Raw genomic sequence first — 22644 nt, 5'->3', positions numbered from 1 at the left:
CAGAGAAGAATTTGGCCCAAGCTAGTTTACAGTGAAAAAAATAATAATCAGGAAATAGGTCAAAGGGAAAAAACCCCTAATAACTGAGCATTTTAGACACTAGCTGATACTGGATTTGTCCATAATTAGTAGAATAAACTATATTTTTGAAGGTGGAGTTTGAAGGATGCTTTCCAGTGTTTTATAACATTTCATCATATGTACCAGATTGTGCCCAAGGTCAAAGAAGGGAAGGCAGGGGACTGTGGAGTGGGGATGGGGCAAACAGACTACCAGGTCTTGCTTCCCACAAGGCAGGGGGGACTATCCTGGCCTGAGATGCTCCACACTGGCAAGAGGCATGACTGGGTAGGACTGTGACTTGGGTCTCATCCCTTCCATACCTGCCACAGCTCAGTGCCTGGCAATGAGTGAAGCACACACCACACGTTTTCAAATGCTAAAATAGTTACTGCTCCTGAGCACAGTGCTAAAGTACATCACTCCTTACATCCTGAAGGCAAAGTGCCTCGTGAAACTGCTGCTCAGACAGAGCACTTTCAACGGCAAAAGCCACAATATAGTCAGATGATAATACAGTACGGCTCTCCTGAGATTTCAGAGATAGTGTCCTTGCTTAGTTTTGCATTGATAATAATCATCCCGAAGCTGCAGGTTTACCTGAAAGCAGCTAACAGAAGTGTTCTTGCCTTTAACACTCAGATGCTCAACTCCCAATGGGGTCTAAACCCAAATAAATCCATTTTACCCTGTATAAAGCTTATACAGGAACTGACCAAATGCTCTACTAAGGTTATTTAGAAATCAAACCAGTACACAGCCAACATTCATAACATTCATAACTTGGAATACTAAAATGACACATGCATACAAATAGGATTAAAACATTTAGTAGATCATAACCTTTGAGATATGTTACATGGCATACATAGCATAAAACACCTTCTAAGCATATTTCCATAAAGCCTTATGGGAGATACTGTCACAATAGGTATATGACAGGAGCACATTAAGAGAACCACTTGCCTTTTAACAAGTGATAGAAAATGAAAATAATAAAAGCTCACATATAGTTAACATTACTGGATAATTTTTTCTCTCTAAAAACATTTCAAATGGCTCTTTAATTCACAGCACCAACATGGTTGGTACACATCATAATAGAATATTTGTATTTCTTTAGTACTTCCATCTGAGGATTTCAGAACACTTTACAAATGTTAACTGAGCCTCAGAGTACCCCTTGAAATAAAGACATATTATCCCAGACAGGGAAACTGAGCCACAGAGATGTTGTGATTGACTAAAGTCAACCAGAAAGCCTGTGAGAGAGCCAGAAATAACCTTAACACACAGACCTCTGTTTTTGCCCCAAGACCAAACTGCTCCAGAAGCATGGACAAAGTTTACCAAGAAAACATTACTAATATTATCCAGCCTTAACCTGATTTCCAGCACGCATGCATATGCAGAGGCAACTAGAGTAATATGGACAGATTTCATTACAGTTGCATCCTAGCTAAATTAAATCCAGATAAAGAAAAATAACTGGCTTTAATGATCTTCCTGCTGTACATTTGTGCTTATCCAAAATTAACTAATTTTTAATTTTTTGTCATCTTGTGTGTGTCTGCATGTGTGCATGGCATACCACATATCAACTAGTTTTCACTGAACTAAACAAGGAGATTCCTCCTTTGCTAAACACCTCTTCCTCCTGTTTGTTCATACCAAGAGGTCAGAATCCCTTGTGGCCTTATATATAATCTGTTGCTATGGAAATGATTGTGGTGTTACAAAGGGAGAATTATGACCTCTTGGTATGAAAAAAAGTTAGGTTTCCATTACATTTTCAACTAGAACTGAGACATTTTCATTTTAATGTTGGGAGTTACCCTTCCTAAATGGATGTGGGGGTAACTAGACGTGTAGCTGATAAGTATTATCCCTAGTCATTAGTGATTGTGCCAATGCTTTGATTGCTAAAAGATAATGAATAACTTAATAAAGAACTGCCAATGGAAGGACTGAAGCCTTTAGCTAAATACTGAATAGCTTTCACTGGTTAGAAATGATTTATCAGTACATGATGCAAGTTGAAGAATTACCACCAAATCCTGGCAAAAAATAATATAAAACACAGCAGGGGGAAAACAAGAATAAGTGGTACAAGCCTTTTAATTAATGTAAATTTTCATGTTGCTTAATTTTCTTTCATTATATGTTTTGGGATTAAAGAGGGAAACAATTCATTACTTGACTGCCTATTGCAAGACATCTCTGGCCTTGACTGATAATAAGAAGGACTGAATGGTATGAAGCCTAAGGAATGAAGCTCAATCACTCCCAGCAATTACTGTGTCTTATTGATAACTTGCAGCTTTATCCTGTAAATGCCATCTCTGGAACAAAGCCTGTCACAGATCAGACTGAATCCATTAAAAAGCTTTGATTAACATGTCCCTGGGGTGTGCTGTGGAAACTTTTTACGCCAAATGACAGCCGATTGCTACTGCTTCTGAATTGTCCTCCTGAAACACTCTTGTGTTTTAATCTAGTGCACAGTTTAAATTAAAAAACGGCAATGACTTTGTGTGACCTAAATACAAGCTGCTTTTATTCATTGTGGAATTTATCAACTGCTTGCAGATTAAGTGCTCAGAGAAGCAACAATTAACCTTACTGTGGGTTAGTTAATATTAATTATATATCGCCAGTGCTTTCTTGTACTAGCTACATGTGTCCACCGAAAGGGTCATATTTAATGTGCTCAGTTTAGCGGACAAGAATCTTTGTACTTGTCCTCCCTTGAAAACAAATTGTTTGTATTTGACAAGCATAACATCAACAATGTTGGCTTTCTTCAGTAGTAGACATTGATGTGTAAATCAGTGGCTCAATCTTTCTAGGTCTCAAATTTCAAGAGGGCAAGGAGCTACCCCTCTACCCAGCCAATCGTCTTCCCATCATCCACTGAGAAAAACAATCTTTATCTGGTGGGGATATTATTTTTTCTTTGTTACCCTGCAGTTTCTTGTAAGACAAATGCTGAATGGTATGTGTCAGGGCCAGCAGGGACTACATTATGAACAAAAAATGGATTTCTTTATAGTCCAGTAAAATACATATTTAGAAACACAGGTAAAAGACGTACTCACCAGAAGATCATTCAATGCGATGTGCTAGAATCTACAAAAGAGGTATAAAATAAGGGTCTGATCCTGTTCCCACTGAAATCAATGTAAAAACTCTCACTGGCTTCAGTGGGAGAAGGACTGGGCCCTGAAGAGAATAAATTTGCAGAGCTGCATTCACCAGTTAACATTTATTAACTGCAAAATGCTTAGATGTCTCATTTTGCTGAATACATTATTTGCTATTCAAATGGGTTAGTTACTGTCCATCCACATCGTATTTACATTCAGGGGCGGCTCTAGACATTTCGCCGCCCCAATCCCAGCGGCATGCTGCGGGGGGCGCTCTGCTGGCCTCCGGTCCCACGGCTCCGGTGGACCTCCCGCAGGCATGCCTGCAGACAGAGCCAGCTCCAGGCCCCAGTGCGTCATTGGGGCAGCATGCCGTGGGGGGCGCTCTGCCGGTCGCCAGGAGGGTGGCAGGCAGCTCCAGTGGACCTCCTGCAGGCATGCCTGTGGAGGGTCAGCTGGTCCTGTGGCTCCAGTGGACCTCCCGCAGGTGTCCCTGTGGAGGGTCCGCTGGTCCCAAGGCTCCAGTGGAGCATCCACAGGCGTGCCTGCACGAGGTCCACCGGGGCCGTGGGACCAGTGGACCTTCCACAGGGACGCCTGTGGGAGCTCCACTGGAGCCGCGGGACTAGAGGACCCTCCGCAGGCAGGCCGCCGAAGGCAGCCTGCCTGCTGCCCTCCTGGTGACCGGCAGAGCGCCCCCTGCAGCATGCTGCCCCAAGCATGCGCTTGGCGTGCTGGGGCCTGGAGCCGCCCCTGTTTACGTTTGATCTAAATAGCAAATATTTTACCATACTTGCATGAGATTACTGTGAATAGCAACTGTGTAGTCAAGACAGCAGGTGCCATTTCTTTTTATTCCTACTTTTCCAATCCCTTTTCACTTTTTCTCTAAAAAATTACTTTGAGACTGGAATTTTTCAAGTGTAGTCTCTGCTCAAAAGTAAGCTTAGTTTTTACCTGAAATTTGGAAGACAATTAAGCAAGCCATTTTGTGGTTAAGAGACTATGAATAATTCCTATTATTATTAATAATAATAATTATAAGTAATAAAACTATGGTAGTGCGCCTGAGAACACTGCACAGGGGTAAGGGTTGGGAGGTAGGATTAAAGGAGTCAATGTGGGGTTTGCATTACTAACACATCACATAACACCTGCACCCAATAGTATGTAAAGATACAGAGCTGCTTTCTACCTCCAGGAAGCTAGTATTAATAACTAATATATTCAATAGTACCCTAATGAGTAATACATTTAGAATGCATTGTGTAAATAGCTCATTCTGAACTATCATTTGATTGAAGATAAAACAGAGTTAGTATACACTTACTCTGCTATTGCATACAGTTTCGCAAACCGCTTCTTCTGGAAACGTCATAAGAATGCTGAAATAAGCAAAATATGAAGCACTTTATTTGTTATGGGGTATTTGAAGCCAGCTATGTTGTTATATTATAGATAAGAGTGCTATATACAGCCATTCTATACAGTTAATGGCATGATCTTATTGCAATGAAATCTATATATGTATATCATTCTCAAGAACACTTAATCTTAAGTGAACTATCAACATCCACTAACGTGTATCGATAGTAGCTGATAACTTTGGATTCAGATCAAAAGTTTATCTTGGGGACAACTGTCATTGGTCCCTGACAAAGAGGATAGTGGCCTAGATAGACCATTGGCCTGAACTTGTATGGCAATTCTTATGTTCCTGTTTTTGTAGTTTATATATAAACATAAGGAAATTAACTCTTCAGTATCAGGGGGTAGCTATGTTAGTCTGTATTCACAAAAACAAAAAGGAGTCTCGTGGCACCTTAAAGACTAACAGATTTATTTGGTCATAAGTTTTCATGAGTAAAAAACCCACTTCTTCAGATGCATGAAATGAAAATTACAGATGCAGGCATTATATAATGACACATGAAGAGAAGGGAGTTATCTCACAAGTGGAGAACCAGTGTTGACAGGGCCAATTCGATCAGGGTGGATGTAGTCCACACTCAATAGTAGATGAGGAGGTGTCAATTCCAGGAGAGGCAAAGCTGCTTTTGTAATGAGCCAGCCATTCCCATAAGCCACTTTCATAAACAGCAGAACTAAAATTCGTTTGCAAATTTAACATCATTAATTTAGGCTTGAATAGGGACTGGGAACATATAAGATAGCTTTGCCTGCCAGTGAGAAAATGTTATCTAGAACACAGTGTAAACCAGGTACTTAATTATACATGAATACAAACTTTAACATAAAATAACCCCCTATACTATATTGTAATATGAAGAAGATTATCACCCTGTGAAGACAGCAGCTGTCTAGGTTGTTATGGGGTAAGTGCTGTTTGGGCTGAGTTGAACCTTCTTAACTGCTTTCATTTAAACAGTGCTAATTCTTTGACATTAAAAATTGCATATTTTTCTATAGTTATACGACTACAAATGATGATCAACGCCTAGTCCCTTGCCACAAGAATTTAAATCTAATATCAAAGTCTGCAGTATTTAAGGTTATAAAATTCTAAAAGATGAGCATGCAGATGGTGACTTCAAATGTATTTTACATGTACAGACACTTGACGATATAAATCTAACAAAAGGCAGAGAAGTGAGGAAGATGCTCTGCATCTGAAGAAGAGTTTGCATAAATATGCAGGGATCACAGCAAATAAGTGCTATAGCAATAATCAACTTGTGCTGTTTATGCAAAATTTTAGACCCATATATTTTAACACCACTGACAATGCTATTTGTTGACTTTGCAGATTGACCACCTGTGTGTGCTTGACAACAGTTGACAAAAGACTTTCTGTAAAGGGTAATTGTAGCTACAAATGCTCTTTCACTGCCTCCATTACCTTCTTTCAGCAGGTGTACAGCTTTATTGCCTAACACTACTCTCCTTTTTAGAAGTCTGGCTCCAAGCCCTCTTTGTTTAAACCCAGATGTCAGTCCCTATTTAACTATTCAGGTTTTAAAAAAACAACAAACCCCCCCCACAACAAAACCAAAGCCATCTGGAGTAAAACTGATAGGGAGGGCGGTTCATTTCTGTACCTTTTTTCCTCTCAAAAAAGGTGAAAGGATTTTTCAAATGCATTAATGACCCATCTCAGATCTATTAGACACTTCACATTCAAAAAGGCTCTTTCAGAAGCAGATTCAAACAAGGTAACAGAAGCAAGGAGGAACATGCACAAGAGGCAAAATGGATTGCGAAATATAAATCAGCCCAATTATAATTCAAACAAAAAACAAGTGAGAAACTCTACTCTGTTGAGGAACTATTGGCCAAGCATCTGGGCTTTGAATTGATGCATAATTAAGCTTTAGACAGCTGCAGGTTTCTACAGTGCAACAGGGCACAAGCTATAATAATGCACATTAAGGTGCATATGAATGCTTAATACTTAAAATAATTTTTAAAATTCATCTGAAGCATTAGATAAAAAGACATCAGCAAAAATTTAACAGTATTCAAGACGTCAGTGAACAGTGACCCAGGAGTCACAGAAAACAATGAAAATGACCAGCTTTGCCTCCAACCCTGACAGATCTTTGTAGTAATATATACACTGTTGTTTTAAGTTCAGACAATGTAGTAGATCAAAGCAAGTAAGAAACATTAAACATTTTAGAGGACATTGTGTTGACAATTAAAACGACCCTTTAAAAAATACATACATGTATATTGGGATATTGTGACATAAAGACGGTAGTTTTCAAGATGATTAAATATTCAGGAAAGATAAAGTCTCTCCAGTGGTATTTTTAACATGTGCTTTGAGCCCAGTACTCCCCTACTTATAGAAATAGATCTCTTTCTCCATTACAAATCATGTTTAGCATAAAGGCTGTGAGGACTGTGCATTGTGATGTCAACCACTCACAGTCCTCTGTGAACAGTTGCTCCAGCTGTGATGATCTCATGAAACATTATTATCTCTGTATAAAAAATCTGCCTATCTTTTTACTTTTATTTTCCTGTGAGGCTGCTTCTGTTGGGAAAGAAAGACTGCTATATTGCGTCTTCTAATTGTGTTAAGCTCCCATCAAATACTACATACTTTCTATGCTGCATGTAAACCTTTGCTGTGTGTGACAGATAGTGTTGATTGCCATACTGGTTGCATATGAGAAAAAATGCTCCATTTTCAGAAACAAAGATATTCCTCCACAGGTTTGTGCATTTTAGTTTTAGATAGCATTCATCTATTTGACATGGGGCCAAAGTTGCTTTTTGGAAATTTTTAATATGATTAATCACGTGTGGATAGGAACTGTAAAATCACAGTTGCCTGAGGATAAAACTGGCACTGCCATTTCGTACTTAATTTATAATCCTAAATAGGGAAAAACAAAACAAAAGCAAAACAGGGATTTAAAGATCAGCTTTCCTACAAAAGATGTGCAGCAGAAATGGTGAGGTTTGCTGTGGATAATCCATTGAAAATAAGATGGCATTAGCTATGCGTGAGTGAAAATAAAGTACCATTGAATACAGGGTAGGAGGATGTAAGAAAATATAAAAACGCTGAGGTGCAAATTTGGTTCTTGTTGAAAATACTGATTGTAATGGAGTCATTAAACTGTGATGTCACTCATTTTTTCCTGATATACAATTAATTGCCTATTGTATGAGAAGGACATTGCAATAAGGTGGCCTTTGTTTTCCTATTTACCCATCCTTTTTCTTCATTCCCATAGTGATGATCTGTATAAAAGGCAAGTAATTAAAGGCAACAGCGGCAGCATTGGGGAGTGAAGTTCAGGTTAATTGTATTTGCACGTGTGATAATTATTTCATCTGTTCTGCTATACTGGTCAATCATAATTTCTCTTTGTTTTTTTCATGTGAGATTTTCTGCTCCCATTAAGCAGAACTGACCTAATTCTGCTCCCATCGATTTCATTAGGAGTGGAGTTAGGCCAATGCTGAGAACTTTTGAAAATCCTACCCTTTACGTTCTTGAAGTTTCCAAAGAATTTAAAATCTTATTTTGCCCCTTTTTCATTATGAAGCATAAAGACCATGTTTCCTATGTGTGTGAAAATGATTTTCACAGTGTTTACACATTACTGGGCTGGAAGGGCTAGAAATGAGAACTGATGTATCTGTTACTTGCATCAGTGTAAACCATAACACTGAATCATCATTGGAATATATTTGGCATATCAAGGGTTATACTAGTATAAATCTAGAGTAACTCCATCTGGAATAAATATTGAAGCCAATGGAATTATTCCAGATTTACATTCTTGTAATTAAGATCACAATCTGGTTCATGGTATCACCTACTGGGTAAATAGCAGGAGAATATCAGCCTGTTTTGTAGAACCATAAGAAAGTCTTACATTTTAAGTAATCACTGATTTTGTCATCATCAGCTTATTAAAATGCAGAAAGCTAGTTAACTACAGGAATTACAGAAAAAAGTTAGTTGTTTTAGCTTCTGTGTACTGATTATCTGCTGTTAATCAACACGCAGGACTGAGGATTCACAGCTGACTTTATTTCATATTATAGATGCGGCAATTTTTTTTTTTAAATGAGCTTTTTTCTTGTTGGGAATTTGAGTCTCTAATCCATAAGGTACTTAAGCACAGTCATAAAACCTTAAATCCCAACAACAGTATTTATATGTATGTAAAGGTGCACACATATTTAAGCACTTTGCTGAATCATGGCTCTAGGTAGAATTCATTTTTTGGTTTAAAGGGACATAACAAGGCAATAAATAACCTGAATCAACCATCACCATCTTAAATACAAGCCTGAAGTTTATTTAAGTGTTAGCAATGTACCTTTGTGTAGCAAACAAAGCTAAAACCACACACTCCACTATGGTATATTCTCTTAGTTAAGATGCACAAGGCACCAAGAGTTTCTTGTTTCTTCCTCATATAGGGCCAAATTCTTACCTTATACTGCATCTGAAGGACCCCACTGAATGTTACTTAAGGGTAGAATTTGGCCACAGTTTTCCTGATGATGATTCCATTAGAGACTGTTAAAAAAAGTGGACTCTTAATAGGATTTCCTACAAAGGCACAGCTTACTTACGAGCCATCCATCCATTACAGGTTATGATTAAACCCCTTATACAGCAAAGAAAGAGAGTATGATAAACTGCTTGGGGTTGGAAAACAGAAACCCTGACCCTCTCTGCAAATGTTCTCTTCTTTTTCCAAACTCAACTGTTTCGCACATACAGTATTTGTCTTGTTAGAGCTACGAGAAGCTCTTTGTTTCTATTGTTATTTCATTCAAAACAGGATTTTTATTTAAAAATACAACTCACCAACTGATATGTTAAAAATTTAAGAGCATTATTCACAGCTTTCCAACCCTGCAAATGCTATGACTTTACATTTCTCCATAACTGACATCCAAAGTAGTTGCGGTCTTGAAGAAAATGATACAAGTAGTTGTACGTGGCATACTCATACCTGTTCCATCGGTTGTGGGTACATATAAATATTGGAACACAAATCAGCCTATGTGTGAGAGACAGAGAGAACATGTGTCTCTGGGTTTGAGTTGTAATGAGCTGGGTAAAAACTTGTTATATTTGAGTTAAAACCTTGTTCAAACTGATATGTGAACAGGCCCTTCATTTAAGATAGTTGTAAGAGACAGTTAAGGGGACACACATAAAATGAAGCCTAATAGAGTCTGCCAAGAAACTAGCACCATGTGGGGAGGGATTGCGACTAGGCGGGTGAGTCGGTAGCGGACTGGCAGGACAAACAGAACAGAGAAAGAGAGGCAGAGACAAAACCCAAAAGAGCCAAGCAGTAGCCTGTGAACACAGTGTGACCCTGAGAAAAGCCAGAGAGAGCATTTTTGGGTCTTTTAATTAAAAAGGCTTGGAGGCTGTAAGCAAAGAAACTGCTCCTTTTGTTCTTAGTTCTTCCTGAGTTTGGAGAAGCAGGACTTTGTACATTCCTTGTAAATAAATAAGACTGCATCAAAGAGAACACCAGACTCCATCAGTTTCTACTTCCAACTCAAACTTCCCCAGGAGTTCTGAAATTTGAGTAGCTGCTTGGGCTGAAAAGGCGCAACAGAGTAGATATAGTACAGCTTGACAAATAATTCATAACAAATAATTTACTTGAGCATTTTTTATTCTGTTTCTGTTCATGAATAGTCCACAATAATGAAATTCTTAAGTTTATTTCTAGTGGTCTGCTGGATACAACTGCCCTTTTGTGCTCATTTCACAAGCACACTCTTCTACTGTGTACTCTGTGGTCTTTCCTGAAGACTTTACTTTTGTTCTTTCTTGTTGCCCTTCATCTAAAATGAAATGAATTTAGAAAGAATGCATACGGTTGCTCTTTGTGTATGGAAAATATAACAGTGGTCATAAGCGCCCACAGAAGATGTTAAATTAAACCTCTCTGGAGCAGCTTTTCTTTATACTTTTGTTGCATGCTTTTCCAATGCATATTAGGTGAGATGGCCTTGTGGCACAGGTTGCTGTCCCACTGCATTCCCTCCATTTTCTCCCCACTCACCCCTTTTATGCTTTCTAAGGTGTGAAAATCCATACCACTTAGCGACACTGTTATACCAACCAATTTCCTGCTGTGGACAGCACTATGTTGATGGGACTTCTTCTGTCAACATAGGTACTCCATCTCCCCAAGAGGCAATAGCTATCTGAATCGAAGAAGCTCTTCTGTTGGCATAGTTAGTATCTTCACTAAGTGCTGTAGTGACATAGCTGTGCGGCTGCAGCACTGTAAGTGTAAACAAGCCCTGGGTGAGATTCTGCATGGAGTCTCTCAGAGAAGCAACACAGAACTCACTCACAACCCAAGTGGCTTTTAAATTACTTTTGCACTATCAATAGTCTGGACTGCTCCGGGGGGCTGGAGAGGCTGCTGGAATAATTTAGACACCCCTAGGGGCTACTTAAGTTATGGTAGTAGTGAGGGTAAAAGTTGGGAAACTGAGTCACAAGACAACCCAATTTCAGATTAATCAATTTTTGCCTTTATTTATAGAATTTCATACCATATTATCATCATATATAGTGTCTGGACATACATTTATGCTAGACAAATAATAACAGAAGATGAAATTGGTTACCACATTCTGGGGCACCTTCTCTGATAGTCGTCGCCTTCCCTGATCTCATGGTCTGTTCCTTCAGTTCCTTCCTTCAGTTTCTGGTCTGGTGTTTCTCCCGTTTGGACCTATTTTCACTTAGGTCTTTTATATATTCTATATTACAGATTACTTAACCTTTATCCAATTAGCTTTTAACACAACCCTTTCGGTTTTAGATAACCCATACATTACGCATGCACAATCTTCAGTTACCAAGCTACTGTATTTTTCCTGCTCGGTTTTCCAGGTCGAGTTGTTCAGGGGCAGCCTGTTCCTGAGCTTTCCCAGAAAAGGTTGGATTTTTTTTTCAATTTATCATTACAAGTTTGTGTGTTTTCACCTCCAAACTTCCAGCACAACTTTGTTCTGTCAGCAATAATATCATTTTAAGCAGATTATCAATTCCGTGTAAAAGAAGAATTGACAAAACCACATTTATGCCAGCAAGGCCTTTGCCTAAGTGTTACCTCCACTGTACTCATTCACTATCCGTAATTATAAATCATTAAAAGTATCATGAAAGCTCTTCATCTTAGCATTAACAATTGTTCATTTTATATTTCAGTGTTATAAGTCAGTATATGTATGTTATTCGGTGCTACCCTTTTAGTCTATTAGAAGGCAAGAATGGGGAGGGAGTTAGGGAAAACATGATGATTCTTTAATGTCAACATTTCTTATCTTCTTTAAATACAGATTTTTCATTCAAAGTCTGATTGTGTTTGTGAATCATTACAAAGAAACTTCATTAGAAATTTTCCTGTGAATGCATTTTGAGGAGTGCCTTAATTTTATGACTTTGCTATTTAATTGCTTTTAATGTATCCCAACAGTAGCCTCCCAGAGGTGCTCTACGGGATGCAGCACTACTCAGAATCTCCACAGTGCTGCATGCAGTGTCCTTCCCACCACCCCCTGGAACACCCCTGCCAGAACTTGTAAGTGGATTCTTGGGAGGAAGTCATATGGTTGTCTGTGCAGTTCCTGAGCTGGAAGATTTCGCTGACAGCTGAATATGGAACTGTTAGATCCCCTTTAAACCATTCCAGCCCTTACGACTGGTGTAAAGGGGCAGAGCATGGTTGAGGATCTCACTCTCTCTGCAGGGTCTTTCAGCTGTCACTCTTCTCCAAACACAGAGCTTGCCTTCATTGAAAAAAACATTACAATCACAATAAAAGATGCTGATAAAGAGCTGAGCTAGCTGATGTGATGTTGAGCACAACTGACTCGCCAGTGAAGAACAGGGCAAATCACATTCAGCATCATGTCAACCAACTCTGACTGAATTTATCGTGAAGACAAATGTGATCATGATGGTGCTTCCATTTATGTGTGTTAGACACTTAGAGCTTGTCTACACTATGCAGCTTTTAGTGACAAGGCTGTGACAACAAAATACTTTTGCCGACAAAATACTTCCAGCCCCATGAGCGGCATTAGCTTTGTCAGCAGGAGCGCCGACAAAGCCACGTTCACACTACCACTTGCATCAGCAAAACTTTTGTCTTTCGCAGGGGGCTTTTTTAAGTTCTCCTGAAAGACAAAAGTTTTGCTGACAACATCGCAGTGTAGACAAGCCCTTAGCTGGTCAGCGCATGCAGAATTTTGCATCTTCTTTCTTTCTTTCTACACTATACATGGAACAAATCAATTGGGCCCACTATATGGAGCTGAGATTTACAGTAGGAAAGCTATTGCTCCTTGATATGAGAGAGGGAGAAAGTGCATTATAGATTTTTTCCCTCAGTAAAGTATTAGACAATCACCATGGGTCAAAGAATTGTAATGAATCTAACATTCTGTTTTGGAACAAAGTAAGTTATTGTTTTAGGCCATTTTTAAGAATTGAGAAAAAAAGAAAAAAACCTATGTTTCTCAATGAACCATATGGAATATTGCTTTTGGTAGGAACAATGTTTGAAAGGTTAATGAATTTGCAAACTAGGCTCTCTTTTCGTTTGCTACTGCAACGCAAAAGATGAATGAATGGATTTTAAACAATTACTAACCAAAAAAATTAGGGTAGGAACCAATAATGATATAATTCAATATCTCAGAAAGCTGAACTATTACAATCACTGATCTCATTAGGAGAGATTAAAGACTGAACACACAACGACATTGTAAAATATGTGATTTTAATATGTTTGAGCTTTTAACAACATCATATTTATCATGGAACCTCATATGTTTCTCCCCAAACCCCTGAAGGTAATCTAATTTTTTTTGGACCAGTTCCCATATCCTGGATTACAACATAATTTTCCATGAGTTAAGTTGATATACCATGCTGAAATACTGCTATTCTGGACTGACACATAATGACACATTGAAGATGAAGTGACTCCCTTCTTGTGACAGATTCCAGATTTAAGAAATTTATTCCAGTCTTATTTTGAGCTTAATTTCTGATATCAAGAATTGTAATCTTGGATTTAGGCCAGAACCGTACACTTTTTGTTATAGATTAAAATAAAGTTGTAGGTATTTCCTCTTGTAGTGGTGATTTCCATCAAAATATTCCAAAACCTATAATGAATAAGAGTCATAAATGTGTCCTTTGGGAAAGTGGATAATAAAGAGTTTGGTTTTCTCTAAATTCATAAACTGTTTGAAAAGATGAAAAATTAATAAACCAATATGCAAATTTTTGTCTGATCAAGCAACAGTGTCGTCAGTTCCTGGATGGTGGATCTAAGTGAAAAAGACTGCCTGAAAATACTGCTGCCTGGAAACAATAGTTTCTAGTAAATACAGCCTTGATATTATGTTAAGAAGGACCCAGCCATAATCTCTCTGATACACATCCACAGCTAAAGTTAATGGGAGTTGGGTATGCATACTTGAGAGTCACATTTAGTTTATAGTGTTATGCCCTTTCCAACCTTTATTTGCCAAGTTCAAGAAAGCTTCCACCAAATCCTTCTGTCATTATTGAGATTAGACTTGTAGGAGCTGACTGGCACTCAGATAAGGATAGTGTTAAAAGGATCTTTGCCATTAAGTGACCTGAAAATTGGAGATTCGTAAGAAATAAAATCTAGATTTTTCTTTTCTTTTCTTTCTTGCCTCAAGTATTCAAATTCAGTTTTGTTCTGAAAATTGACTATAAAACATTATCAGGAATGGACTAAGTCATAGGCATTATATACCAATGCCTAGAGTCCCAGATCCCGGAGTCACATAATGAAACCAGAATCTCAGCTGCCATTTAAAAAAATGAAATTATGTTTCTAGACTTCGCACATTTTCATTAAAGACCCAGTGCCATTGCAACAACAGAAGGGGTATCAGCCCTGGTATCTCACCACATGCCTTATTTGCTTTGTACAAATATACTGAAAATTACAATGATAGAAGTTATTCGGGTACCTCAGACTCCCATTGCCACAACAGATATAAAAAGAGGGTTAGTCTCAAAGGGCCAAATTCATTCGTGATGTAATGCACTGAAGTCATTCTCTAATATTATGCAGGGATTAATGTAATCCATTGTGATTACAACAGTGAGAATTTGCTACTGGGATTTATCTTTAGTCTGCATATAGACACAGTATGAGTCATCTTTGTTTCTGGAAAGCAATTCCTGTCTTAAGAAAGAAAACAGGCTCACATGGATGATCAGAAATCATCTTTCAGAAAGTAATAAAGCCTTAGATTTCACTGAATATCACTGAAAATGATTTGTAAGAGGCCCCAGGCCCAAAAAAGAATGAAGTACAGTTAAACTCAGTCTGAACAGTAGAGCAGAATGTTAGAAAAAAAATCAATAGTCATGTTTTAAAAGCAGCAGGTCACAATAAAGACAATAAGAGATTGTAACTCTAACTTCAGAAAGCTGAATCTGACTTGCACAGCCAAAAACAAATGAATTGTAATAACAAGCTTTTTAATTGGTTCTTGGTTTTTATTTTCACTTACCGTCAAATATCCAATCCCTGCTTTTATTGAAACTTGGTTAAACCACAGTGTTCTCCTAAGTAAATATTTAATTCCTGTCAGGAGGTTTAACCAAGGCTAGTGGGATTAACCTAAGAAAATGTCCACCATTGGAGTTATTATTACAATTAGATCTGTTCATGTCAGAGTTGCAGGTTTCTATTAGATAGTTCTACCAAAGCTTCTGAGATTAATGCAAAAGAAATGCCCAAATTTAAGGTCATTATTTCAATTAGACTTGTTCATGTCAACGTTTCCTGGTTTTATTAGAGAATGTTTAACGTTTTTAGTTTGGAGCAGGGAGTTTATTGTCAGCTCTAGGCCACATGTCATTAAATCAGAATTTAGCGGTAATGTAATACTATTCACCGCATTGTTGCAATCAGTTATGCTGTAGCAATTCTTATCACCCTCAATATGGAAAGGAGTAAGTTTCCAATAAAACCAGGCTTTGGTTTCTCATCTTGCCAAAATATATGAATTAAGAAGTATCATCAACCATGCATGTCAAGTGCCAATGAAGCAATAACATCAGAATGAACATATGTAGCTGTATTTGAATTAAGCAATCCATTCATTCATCTAAAGAGATAAAGGAACAGGAAAATGGATTTTAAAAAACTTGCATTTTATAAGACACTATGGACCGAATCACAAATTGCACATATCCAAATGGTGAAGGGAGAATGGGTGTAACCAGCTCCAGAAGGATCATCTCAGTACAAGGGGGTTCCCCAGAAGACTATGGGCTATATAGTAGCCCTTATGCCACACCTCCCACACCTATTACAGTGTAGACAATGTGGCCAGAGTAAATGGGATGCAATTGTGGTTTCCCTTGGGCCTTGTCAGCTCCAGCTGCTAGTTAGGCTCTTGGGGACTCTAACATCTCCTTCAGACCATTCTAACTTATGTCTAAACCAGAAAAGAGAATCAGAGGACCAAAAGAATGCCACTATGGCTAAACAGTAGAGCATGGAGGCAAAAAGGCATCCTTTAAAATTTGGAAGTCAAAACCTAGTGAGGGTAATAGGAAGGAGCACAAACTCTGGCAGGTTATACTAAGTATAATAAGGCATTCTAAGAAAGAATTTGAGAAACAACTTGGTAAAGATGCAAATAACTAACAGTAAGAATTTTTTAAGTATATCAGAAGCAGGAAGCCTGCCAAAGAGTCACTGAGGACACTAGATGACCAAGGAAGCACTCAAGGAAGACAAGGACATTGCAGAGAAACTAAATAAATTCTTTGCAACAGTGTTCACTGCAGGGAATGAAGGAGAGATAGCCACATCAGAGCTATTCTTTTTTTTGCTGACTAATCTGAAGTACTGTCCCACACCAATGTTTCAGTAGAAGAGATTTTAGAAGAAATTGATATATTAAACAGTAATAAGTCACCAGAACCAGATGGTATTCACCTAAGAGTTCCAAAGGAATGCAAATATGAAATTGCAGAACCTCCAACTATAGTATGTAACCTATAACTGATATCAGCCTCTGTGCAAGATAACTGAAAAGTAGCTTAAGTAATGTCAATTTCTTAAAAGGTTTCCAGAGGCAATCTCGGCAGTTACAGGCCTGTAAGCCTAACTTCAGTACCAGGCAAACTGGTTGAACATATAGTGAAGAATAGAATTGTCAGACAGATAGATAAACATGATTTGTTGGGGAAGAGTCAACTAGGTTTTTGAAAAGTGAACTTATGCCTCACCAATCTATTAGGATTCTTTGAGGGTGTCAACAAGCATGAAGATAAGGGTGACCCAGTTACTATAACTGTGGCATTACCCAGGGTACAATCTGGACAGTTGGACAGCTGCGTCCCCTCAGTTCTCCAGCCTGGAGTGCCTTTCACACTGCTTTTCCATGAGAGCAACCACTCCTGGCCTGCTCACATACAACCTCTAGCATGTAAATTACTCCCAGTTGAGTTATAGGAGTGATTTTAACCAACCACTCCTGAATTATATTGCAGAGTCACACCAGCAAATTCCCAGTCCCAGATTTGTCCCCGGAAATGTGCATCTTGTACTGCCCAGTACCCTTCTGGACAACACAAGCTTACAGAAAGTCCATCATTTCATTAAGAGAAAATGATATCCACAAATCTTATCTTAGATGGAGCTTCCCAAAGATTTCAATCCAGACACACACTGGTTTAGATAAAGCAATAGAACAAGTTTATTAATGACAGAAAGAGAGATTTTAAGGGATTACAAATAATGAGGCATAAAAGTCAGAATTGGTTACAAAGAAATAAAAGGTAAAATAAAGTAATACCTAACTTAACAAGCTAAGTGAATTCAAAATGAAATCCTGACCCTTTCTCACCACATGCTTACAGCAGTCTGGCTGGATACCATCAGATAAGGCTCTCCCCCAATTCAATGATGCCTCCTTTGTCTTTCAAACATTGTTGATGCTATGAGTATAGATGAGGGGAGAGAAGTGATCTGAGGCCTCTGTTCCTCATTATTATCTTTTCCTCCTCTTTTAGAATCATTTTCAGCTGGGGTTCAGACGACTGCCAGTCTGTTTACATGGGAACCTGCAGCTGTTCCATTACCAAGATGTAAATTTCTTGCTTCCACCCTTCTTCCTCACAAAGAATGGCTGCTTAATCAGATGATAGATCATTTGATTATGTTGAGACCTGGATGAGGTTCTGGCCAGCCTTTTGTCTCTGGGGAACTGATTTGAAGCTGTTTCCCTAGACTTAAAACATATCTTATACAGTAGAATTTTATAACTTCAGATATAATGTGACCACTCACATTTTAGCAGAACAATAATGTTCAGCAGATTATGAGTTTTCAAATGATACCTCACAAGGCATACTTTGTAAACATTTATCAGAATCTTGTCAAAAGGGTGAACATAAGGGTACAGACTGTCACAATAGCATACTTGGCTTTTCAGAAAACCTTTTACCAGATCCTTCACCAACAGCTCTTAAGCAAAACTAAATAGTCATAGGATAAGAGATAAGGATCTCATGGATCAGTAACTGGTTAAAAGATAGGAAACAAGGGGCAAGAATAAATGTTCAGTTTTCACAATTGAAAGAGGTAAATAGTAGGTTCCCCCAAGATCTGTACTGGAGGTCTGTGCTGTTCAATATATTCATTAAAGGCCTAGAAAAGAGAGTAAACAGTCATGTGGCAAAGTTTGCAGATGATACACAATTATTCAAGATAGTTAAGTACAAAGCTAATTATGAAGAGTAATGGGGATTTCACTAAACTGGGTGCCTGGGCAACAAAATGGCAGATGAAATTCAACAGTGATAAGTGCAAAGTAATGCATATTGGAAAACATAATCCCAACTACACATACGTAATGGTGGGTTCTAAATTAGCTGTTACCACTCAAGGAAGATCTTGGAGTCATTCTGGATAATTCTCTAGAAATTTCAGTTTCAGTGAGCAGCAGCGGTCAAAAAGTCTAATAGAACATACGGAACTATTAGGAAAGGGATAGAAAAAAAGACAGAAAATATAAAGACACTATATAAATTCATGGTGCCCCCCACCTTGAATAATGTATCCCACTCAAAAAGGATATAGTGGAACTGGAAAAGGTTCAGAGAAGGACAAAAGGATGAGAAAGCTATGGAACAGCTTCCATACAAGGAGAGATTAGAGTTTTTCTGCTTAGAAAAGAGACTGTTAAGGGGTGAAATGATAGAGGTTTACAAAATCAAGAATGGTGTGGATATAGTGAACAAAGAGCATTATTTTCCTTTCCGACAATACAAAAACTATAAGTCATCCAATGATATTAATATCTCAGGTTTAATACAAACAAGAGGAAGTATTTTTTCCACAAAATGCACAACTAACCTGAGGAACTGTTTGCCATGTGATTTTGTGATAGCCAAAACCATAACTGGATTCAAAATAGAACTAGAGAATTTCATGAAGGATAGATCCATCAATGGCTATTTGTCAAGATAGTCAGGGATGCAACACTATGTAATGGGTAACCCTAAACCTCCAATTGACAGAATCCAGGAGAAGATGTAGATGGAAGGCTCCAGAATTGCCCTGTTCAGTAAACTCTCTCTCATGCTCTTGTACAGACACTATCAGAGACAGGATAGTGGGCAAGAGGGACCACTGGTGTGACCCAGTATGGCAGTTCTTATATTCTTATGTCTAGGAATGAGCCCTACACATATTTGCACAGAATTTTATGCTGCCTTAGCACTCTCTCCCCATCCCATTCCCAAGTATCCCTAGCCATCATCAAAGAGTTAGGAAGGAATTATACCTCTTTTTAGGATGGGTAAAATGAGATTCAGTGTAATGAAATAACTGTCCAAGGTCAAACTACAGGTAGGTGGAGTAGCTGGTAACAGAGCCCTAATTACACTGATCACTTCATATGTATTTCTGTACTGTACAGGGCTGAGCCAAAGCTCTGAGTTCAGGTCTTCTATTCTAATATTCACTCTTGCATTTAGGCAAAAGTAGATGAAACCAAATAATTGTGACAGGGTCAGGCCTGATGTCTACAGGAGAGTGACAGAAGGCAGATATATTAGCCCCAGGTTAAGTAGGTCCCCTTTCCCTGGGTAAGGTAACAGGGAAGGTTCCAGAACAATCAGGAACTTTCTGGAAACAATTAAGGCAGACAGGCTGATTAGAACACCAGCAGCCAATCAAGAAGCTGCTAGAATCAATTAAGGCAGGCTAATCAGGGTACCCGGGTTTAAAAAGGAGCTCACTTCAGTTTGTGGTGTGCATGTGAGGAGTTGGGAGCAAAAGGCGCAAGGAGCTGAGAGTGAGAAGATGTGCTGATGGAGGACTGAAGAGTACAAGCGTTATCAGACACCAGGAGGAAGGTGCTGTGGTGAGGATAAAGAAGGTGTTTGGAGGAAGCCATGGGGAAGTAGCCCAGGGAGTTGTGGCTGTCATGCAGCTGTTACAGGAGGCACTATAGACAGCTGCAATCCACAGGGCCCTGGGCTGGAACCCGGAGTAAAGGGTGGGCCCAGGTTCCCCTCAAACCTCCCAATTCCTGATCAGACATAGGAGGAGTTGACCCAAACTGTGGGGAAGATCTCTGAGGCAAACAAATCTGCCAATAAGTGCAGGACCCACCAAGGTAGAGGAGGAATTTTGTCACATAATATTTCCAAAAAATTGCTTATTTAAGGTTTTTACAATAATCCAAACATTTTCTCACTAATGCAAATTTTATAGATTCTGTTATTTTTATTCTACCTGCATCATGGTAAATTAATTGTTTCTCCTTCTACCAGTGGACAGAAACTAAATAATAGCTGCATAACTGTAACAACATAATTGAAGAGAGATAATATATTACAAGCGTATTCTCAATTAGGTACTGAAAATGTGAAGGACTGAGGTAACAATCTATACAGTTATGAAACAAAAGATATATGGGTGAAATCCTGACACTAATGAAGTAAATCGGAGTTTTTCCATTGATATTAGAAGAATGAAGATTTCACCTTATAGGTAGGTATTTTTATGTACTGAAGTAAATGAGATTCCTACTTTAGACCTTCAATATAGATCCAAAACATAAACGTATTACACAAAAACTACATTTTCTGTTCTGTACTATTCTTTGCCTAAAATATGGTAAACAGTACATTTTGGCAGGATCATTCCATACTTTTGGAGTACTGTGTTGCATGAGGCTGATTTGGGTTCAACATCTTGAGAAATGGATTCTGAAACACACAGCTTGGGCTGTCATACTGATAGTTTAAAATGGGAGTTACACAAAGAGAAAATTGGAACAAACGGTCGTACTCATGTCACAGGCAAAGACTGTTGCCATGGTCTGCCAGTCAGATAGCTCCAGTGTGTTCTGAATTCTAAAGCCATTTTGTAATGATAATTAATTACTTGCTATCACTTCATTTCTGAAAGCCTTTGCAAAGCACTGTTTTGGTCATGCAACACAATGGATAAGTGATGGTATGCCAGGTTACATCAAGTCACAAGAAATCACATGATGGGACATAATTTGGCATGGTTTGATATAATGAAATTCACACAGTGCACAGTGTATTATACAATAAAGAGATGAAGATGACTTTCTTTAAATAAAAAAAGACTCCTCTGGTATAGGTTTGATTTTTAAAAACAGCCTTCCATTCATGCTTGCCAATAATTGTAGGTGCAGCTTTGCTGGTGCAATTGTAAGTAAACTGTCAACTTTAAAATGCTGTGAAAAGCCAAATTCCTTTATCCATGTCACTAACAACATTTTATATTATTAAAAGTCAAACAATTTTAAAAATTAAATTTACTTGACACTGAATGGGCAATCCCAAGTCATAAGGCAAACACTCTGCAAAAAATATAAGAGGCTTACAATCATGAAATTTTGAGTTTTTTTTTTCTATCTGTCTTCCAGTTTTTAATCTTTAGAGGGGAGCCACCTGCTCTACAAGTGTGTTGTGAGTATTTCAGGTTTAAAATTCAATATTAAATGCACATTCCAAAATGTCATCTGGCTCTTACAGGGACATTCCATTTACTATCTCCTAACCTGTGGAATACCTGATCTGCTATTCTATCCTTCTCCATCTCCTTCTTCCTCAGTCAGTTGCACCCCTCCTTCAGCCTCCCTCACATTCTCCATTCCACTTAGTCTCCTATCCCCCACATTCCCCTGAACCACTTCACTCTCTTTCTCTGCACCCATACTCCTGTACATACCAGGGTCTCCTCTGAACCTCACATTCTCTTCACCCATTAGTCTCCTGATCGTCAGTCTCTCACAGGTACATCACACTCTGCTCCCTGAGTCTCTCAGATCCTCTAGCACTTCCCTTTCCCCTCTGCTCTCCTGAACCACCTGTATCATGACCCCTGCATCCTCTTCATTCTCTTTTTGATACTCATATTCCCCTGCATTTCTTCAAGCTCTTTTCTCTGCCTCAGATTCTCCTTCTCCTTATAGTGCCCTCTCTAGAAAGCATTAAGTGTAACCACAGAGCAGCAGACAGTGGTGCCAGCTACTGGACTGGCAATGGCAGTGTTGCCAGTTATCGAGATTTTTTTCTGAGTCTCATGATATTTGAGGTTTTATAGCTCCTGGAAACAGTTGATTGCATGAAATCAGCTTTCATTTTTTAAAGAAAATGCATTCTTCTAGACCCCAGAAAACAGAAAAATAAGGCTTGAAAATGTGAATCAGGTGCACAGTGGAGGCTCCAAAGCCAGAAGGCAAATAAAAATGACCTCAAATTATTTTTTTATCTGATGATTTTTAAACCAATCTCATGGATTTTTTTGGGCTTGACTCATGATTTTTTGAATATTGGGGTTGGAGCAATACTGTAATGCCTACTGCAGCTACCAGAGGCAGCTCGATTAGAAACTTC

This window comes from Chelonoidis abingdonii, chromosome 6, assembly GCF_003597395.2.
Source record: "Chelonoidis abingdonii isolate Lonesome George chromosome 6, CheloAbing_2.0, whole genome shotgun sequence".
Lineage (NCBI taxonomy): Eukaryota > Metazoa > Chordata > Testudines > Testudinidae > Chelonoidis > Chelonoidis abingdonii.
The sequence above is the reverse complement of the archived record's forward strand: the minus strand, read 5'-3'. Positions refer to the sequence as shown.